The following is a 7,517-nucleotide window of genomic DNA, read 5'->3' as shown; positions in this document are numbered from 1 at the left end:
AGTTCAATAGCCGTTGGAGGAAAAAAGCAACAGCTCCAACTTCAATCCGGGACCCGCCCAACGCTGAATTGCTCGTAACCGATAGGACGGGAAAGGTCGACTTGTTCGCAACTGATTGGACAACAGATCGCCACTCTGTATGTTTAAAAACTTGTCAGAGCGGGAGCTCGGTCTCTTTTTGCTCTTTCTCTTTGTTCTCTGTGCTCATGTCTTCGTCCCACTGAGACGAGAAGTGCTTTCTCTGTCTCATTAGAATAAAGTAGTTTTTTGTTCACCATCTATTGTACTTGCTGATATTTTTATCAAGTGAACTCCAGACAATGCGCGAACCAGGAAAGACAAACGAAGTTTTAACCGGACATTAATTGGTGCCAAGAAACCCGTGCCCAGTCAACCAGCCTTTGCGTGAGGACTACAACTGGGCGACCAGTCAAGGCGAGACGGGAACTAAAGAAGCTCCTGGTGGTTGACCCGTTTTATGATTTTTGACGGGAGACACGCTTTGAGATGCGCGTCGAACCTGCTCTTTGATTGGCTTCGACCTACAGAAGAAACGAAGATTTTTTTCGTTCTTCACTGAAGCCTGCTATTGCAATCCTCCGCGCGAGAGACGGAAAGAATCACAACTTTCTGGTGGCGTTGTGGCTCCTCGCGTTCTGGCTGAACGACTACACGGCAGCATTCAAAAGTTCACTAAGTAAGTAGCGCGCTAGCTAGCAACCATTGTTTGAATGCATTGTGAGACCCCTCCTGGCCAGAGAGTCTCTTCCACTTGACTCACGTACGAACCGGTGTGAAGCGATTTTCGTTAGGCAAGGTGGCCAAATGAGAATACGTATGCCGGTGGAGGAGTGCATATTAATGTGCACGAAATATCCACACGCCGAATTGTGAATCGGAAGTTTTCCAGCGAAAGAATATTGTTCACAAGGTGGTGATAGCTGGGATTCAGTTTGTGTGGTGGACCGCTTTTATTCTGAAGAGCGGAAGTGTTTTAGGGCAGCTGCTATAGTACTGAGTCAAGAGGAAAGAAATAAGATCAAAAATACATTCTTAACTTGGTTTGTCTATGCTAGCATTGTGGCACAGAGAAAGTTCTTTGTCTCGGAGAGAAAAAAGGGTGGGGGCGAAGTCATTTGAGCCGTTGGTGTGTGTGTGTGTGCGTGTGTGCGTAAGAGCATTCCTTGTGTGTGTGCGTGAACGCGCATCCTGGCTGAGGATTGGCGCGAATCACGCCCTTTGTTCTTGGGTTTGAATCAACATCGCGAGGTGTGCTTCCTTTCTGGTGATAGTTAAAGGAGGAATTTGTTGTTGCAATCGTGAAAATGGGTGCTATTTTTTCTAAAAAGACCCCAATTCATAGGGACGTAGAGTTTATGTCCAAAAAGTTCCCAGGTAGCGAACTTTATTGCAAGAAGTGGATGGACTGTAGTACGTTCTCTGGTGCGTTGCAACTACAACCTTTGAGGAAAATCATGTTTCGATTGAAACTTCAGGAAGCATCCGCGATGAAAAAATCTCTTGGAAAGATACATGCCGAGATAATTGCCTGCGAAGCTTGGATTGCGCAAGCAAAAATCAGAGAGAGAGAAATGGAAGCCAAACGGATGAAAAAAGAGGAGAAAGCGATAGTTGCAATGTCTTCCAAAGTGGGCTCTGACGATGAAACTGTGGCTTCGTCTGTTGCACGTCCCAATGAAAAGTTGGTGGAAAATGGAAAGCAGCCATTGTTTCAATCCCCAGAGCTCCCCCACGGGAGACGAGGAAAAGAGGCGGGGGGCTGCGCCGAGCAGGCGCCGCGACCCCCCTCCTACCACTCCTTCTCTTCCCCCTCCTCCTTCTACCCCTCCTCCGCAGGGCTGAAGAAAGGGGAGGACGCCATTTGTTCAACCCCTGTGGGGCGGGTGGGCCCCCCTGGGTGGGCCCCCCCGGTGATGACTCCAAATGTCTGTTGGGCAGACCAGCAGAATGGAGCGCTTATGACCCCTACTGGAGGAATACGAGGATTGCAACCTGATATTAAAAATCAGATTGCTGCTGATTGTGTCTCTTCGCGTACGAGGAGCAAAGCAAATTGTTCTGGACAATTGTATCCGTTTGAAGAGTTGAATGGAATTGAAATGAATAATGGAAGCGACTGTGACGTTTTGCCACTCATTCAGGTAGCAAATCCTAATTCTTCAAGCATACATGATCAAACTATCTTGGTTTATCGGCCATGGGGCGACAATGATGTTGCAGAGGCGTGTAAAGGACTAGGTGATGTTGTTGAAAATGCAGAAAGTTGGACTGAGAATTTTGAGGAATTATGTGCTTCTTATCAGTTGAATGGACAAGAAACACTTAAGGTTCTCAGGAGATGCTTGGGACACCATTGGAATCGGGTGAAAGGTGACTTTACTGGGAAAACATCGATGGGAACAAACATGACGTACGAGGAAGCAACAACCCAACGAAGATTGATTTGTGAAAACATCCGAACATTATGGAAAAAAACACCAAACTTTGGCTTGATTCAGAATTGTAGACAGTTACGTGGGGAAGATATTAACATTTTTCGGGGACGCTTGGAAAATGTTTTTCGAAACCACTGCTGTATTCCTGAATCTGCTGATGAGAATTCCATATATGTCAACCAATTCAAGCAAACATTTTTGCAGAATTTGACGCCGGAAATTGGAGATTTCATTCGCAAACATTATGTCCAACACCGGACTGGAAGGTTGGTTGATCTCATGGAGTGGGCAATACACGCCCAAGAAGTGGTGAGAAGAAAGTGGGGAAATGGTGCAGATTCGCCGATGGAACATGTGATGGCATCTACCATGGGTAACATAATGGAGAAAGTGTTATACCAGGATCGGATGAAGAGACGGATGCCGCACAATGATCGATGCTACAATTGTGGCAGTGTAGGGCATATTGCTCGCCACTGCAAAAAGAAACCTATACCGAAAAGGAAACATGGGAAATCTTACAGACCTCCACCATATAATACGCGATGTGGTGAAGGACATAAAACAAAACATTCAGATTGACGCGAGGAACCCCATTTCAACACTGATGACAACAATCACAACAGTGAGAAATGGGAATCAATAAAACCAGTTGAAATCTTGGATTTGACTAATGTGTTTGCCTTAACCTTACCGGAAAACGAAAAACCTTATTATTGGCTAAAAATCGGGAAAAAGGATGTCAAATTTCTTTGCGATAGTGGTGCATGCAGATCAGTGTTAAGAGACACCATTCCAGGTGTCACTCCGAGTCGACAACAAATTTCTGTGGTATCTGCAGATGGGAAAGTGACATTGTTACCGATTTCCAAACCAATAAAAATTTTAGATGAGGGACTAACTCCATACAAGGTCACTATGGTCTTGAGTGGAGAGTGTCCTATAAATTTGTTGGGGAGAGACCTGTTACAAAAATTGCAAATAGCTTTAATACCAACAGAAGAAGGGTATAAACCCAAAAAAGTGAATTTTCTGGAGTCCTTCGTAGTTGACGCTATGGGGGACCCAGTAAAGGTCGATTCACTAGAATTATCACTGACGGCCACTTTAGGGGCGGAGGACTTTCCAGACGTCCCTGCCACCCTTTGGTCATCGGGAAAAACTGATGTGGGCTTACTTAAAACAGCGAAACCAGTTGAAGTATTGCCTAAAACGACTTATCGACCAAGACTTAAACAATATCCATTAAAACAGGACGCTATTATTGGCATCACCCCTGTAATACGGGATATGGTGAAAGCTGGTATTTTGATTGAAGACCCAACTTGTGAATGTAATACACCGATATTTCCTATTAAAAAAGTGGAATCTGGAGTTTGGAGAATGGTGCATGATTTACGACAGGTAAATAAATCCATACAATCACGTGCTCCGTGTGTGCCAGACCCGCACACATTATTGAACAGTTTAAAACCTGACAAAAAATGGTTTACAGTGATTGATTTGAGCAATGCCTTTTTCTCCATTCCGTTACACAAAAATTCACGTCATTGGTTCGGATTTACATTTAATGGGAAAAAATATACATATACAAGATTACCACAAGGGTTTACAGATAGTCCTACAATTTTTTCACAGGAAATGTCTTCGTGTATTGCTGATTTTAAACATCCTGAATCTTCTCAGATTCTTTTGTATGTTGACGACATCTTAATTGCTTCACCGACTGAAGATGAGAACAAGACTGTATCAATAGCTTTGTTCCAATATTTAGCGAATACAGGTAACAAAGCTTCTTTGGATAAATTGCAGTTCTGCCAAGAAGAAGTAGTTTTCTTAGGACATCTTTTGTCAAGAAAGGGAAGAGAGTTGACAACTAAGAGAAAACAGACAATTTTGCAGGTTCCTCGACCTAAGATGAAAAAACAGATGATGAAGTTTTTGGGACTGTGCAATTATTGCAGAACTTGGATTCCGCATTATGCACAAGTTACCCAACCATTATTGACACTTATATACCAAGACGAAATGGCACTGAAAGACTCTATTCAGTGGACCGAAGAGGGCAGTAAAGCATTTACAGAATTAAAAAATTTGATAGCAAACACTAGCGTCTTAGCTTTACCTGACTATGACAAACCTTTTGTTCAAACAGTTGACTGCAAAGACAAATACATGACTTCAGTCCTGTTACAAAAGCATGGACAAAAGCTGAGACCAGTTGCATTTTATTCTAAAAGAATAATTCAGATCCAGGCGCTTTGTTGGCAAAATGGTTGTGTGAAATGTTGTACAACAACAAAGAGGTCCACAGCACGTGTACTGCCGCAGTCCTGTGTTCCCTTTGCAGGAACAGAGAGGCTGCTGGGCTCCCCGAAGGCGCTGATCAAGGTCTGCACCAAAGTCGGAGGGGCCATTCACCGTGCTGATAACCACGCCAACTGCCATCAAAATCGCCGAGAGGTCCACCTGGGTGCATCAAAGCCACTGCAAAATCGTTCACCAACCAGATCCGGAGCAGGTGGAAGAGAGACGGAGCCAAACCACTCAATAGCCATGGGTTTGGTCCACATCATCTTGCTGTATGAATTAGTGGAGGCAATCCAGATGACGCACGTAAAGCCTCCCATTCCATCAGCCTGCCAAACTCCACCATTGCAACCAACGATGACCGAAAAGTGCCCTAGCATGGCACATCCTGTAGCCTGCTTGCCACTACAAGATGCAGGAATCATCTCATTTCCTCTTAACATCCTCAGGAACGAAGCACGACAAACGGGAAGTGATTACCCTCATGGTTCTTGGTACGCTCGTATCAAGTCAGGGAAGACTTGGACCACTGGTTGGGACTCCGTTGTGGTCCATTCTGAGCCCAAAACAAAATGGGTTCAAAATAGCTGTGCCCAAGAAGCAAAACGAATTGTCAGAAAGATAACTCAAGGGAACTGGTTAGGAACTGGAACTGGCACAATGACAGATATTCAACTCGTTATCGTAACCCACAAGGTTGCAGGATGCATGGACTTGAGACTCTGTCCTGATTTTCGTGAACATCACACTGGTTTTCCCGTAACTATATGCATGTTGTCATCTTTGACAACACCAGTCGTGACATCGCCTTTCCAGCGCAAACCACACATCAAACCGACAGCCTGGATGGAAACACCTGACAAAAAAGCCCAAAATTCAGATGTCATGGACGCATTATATCAACCATTTGCAGGAGAAAAACATGACTGGAATCCGTTGTTATCAAACACGTGGTATCGTTATGCTACATTAATTGCTAAACAAAATAGGAAAAGTAATTGCTTTGTTTGTTCTTTTATGCCACATTCTGTAACGCAACAAAGAGTGCATTCAAAGGTATTTGGAGATAAAATGGCTCGAGCTGCGTATATGTTAATATCTTCGCATAAACCTGATCAACATTTTCCAGTTCTTCGCAATGCTTCGAGAGGAGAGATTGTTCCAAGTTTGGATACCATTTTGGAAACTGAAAATCAGGTTATGACCGAGAGCGGATTGCGATTACCAGTATGCGTTGCAATGTACGGTACAGGTCAAAATCTAGGTTTTATAGATGAGAATAGATGTTTATACGTGCTACCGTTAAACACCAATGTCACCATTTTACCTGCATCTTTGGTGGTTATGTGGTTGGAAAGTATATTCTTTTATTCCTCCGAAAGCCTACGGTATGTGCGCACCTGTTACTGTAACTGACAATACTTTCATCGTTACCAGTCGTCCAGCACACCATCATGTGAAAAGAAGAGTGTCGTTTAAGCCCCACGATTCGATCTGGGGAACTGATGTTCCAGAACAATTCAAACACCATAGCACGGGAAGTAAGGTAATGTTAGCTCTTTTTCCACAAATTGGAGTAGCTAAAAACATGCTACGAATTGAAACAATTGACTACAGGTTTCAAGTGTTTGTAAACGCCAGTTTGGAAGTAGATGAAATGCAAAACACTGAAATTGCAGCAATTAGACAAATGGTGCTGCAAAATAGAATGGTTTTGGACCTTTTGACAGCGCCACAAGGGGGCGTCTGTGCTATGGTGGGTGATACTTGTTGTACGTACATACCCGAAGAAGCGAATTCCATAAACATGACTGATGCTCTGTCTGTTGTCAGGGATCTCAGAGATACCATGGCCAAGGATCACCGGCCTGATCAACCGTGGATCTTTGACGGGCTCTTTGGGGGCTCTTGGTATAAGACTTTGCTCAGAATGTTTATCCCATTCGCAATTGTGATTGTACTTATTTTCTTAGTCATTGGTTGTATTATTCCATGCTTAAGAACAATGCTAATGAATATGATAACTAATTCCCAGGTGAATTACGCAAAGGTTTTGTATCAACAAATGCGTGAAGGGGACCCAGTGTTGTAGCTAGGGATAGTACACCATGGCCAGAGAGTGGTTGCTCCAAAGAACAAAAGCAAAAAAAGAAAACGGAGAGCCGAGAAGGAGTTTTCCTCATTAAAAACCCTCAAAAATGGAGAGGTTATATATCACAGCAGCAAAATTGTGATAGAGGTTTTTCGCCTTCTCCATGGTAAGTTAAATAATATTAGACGTTGGATAGATGAGATTAGAAAGGTTCCCTGTGCAATTAGTATGACGTGCATGCATGAAATCTTTTGGAAATGTATGAACTGATGTTTAAATGTACAACAGGAGGGAATGATAGAGTGTTTATGCACATTAGTAAACATATTACGTTATTTCATGTTTAGATTAAGTAAACATATGTTTTTTCGTGTTTAGCTTAGTATATATTATGAATTGTGCACGTTTAATTTCAGTCTAATTTAGTTAAATAAAACTATCAGTCTTATTAGTTCAATAGCCGTTGGAGGAAAAAAGCAACAGCTCCAACTTCAATCTGAGACCCGCCCAACGCTGAATTGCTCGTAACCGATTGGACGGGAAAGGTCGACTTGTTCGCAACTGATTGGACAACAGATCGCCACTCTGTATGTTTAAAAACTTGTCAGAGCGGGAGCTCGGTGTCTTTTTGCTCTTTCTCTTTGTTCTCTGTGCTCATG

This window comes from Hippocampus bargibanti, linkage group LG10 (assembly GCF_051943395.1).
Source record: "Hippocampus bargibanti isolate YZ-2025 linkage group LG10, ASM5194339v1, whole genome shotgun sequence".
NCBI classification, from domain to species: Eukaryota; Metazoa; Chordata; class Actinopteri; order Syngnathiformes; family Syngnathidae; genus Hippocampus; species Hippocampus bargibanti.
The sequence above is the reverse complement of the archived record's forward strand: the minus strand, read 5'-3'. Positions refer to the sequence as shown.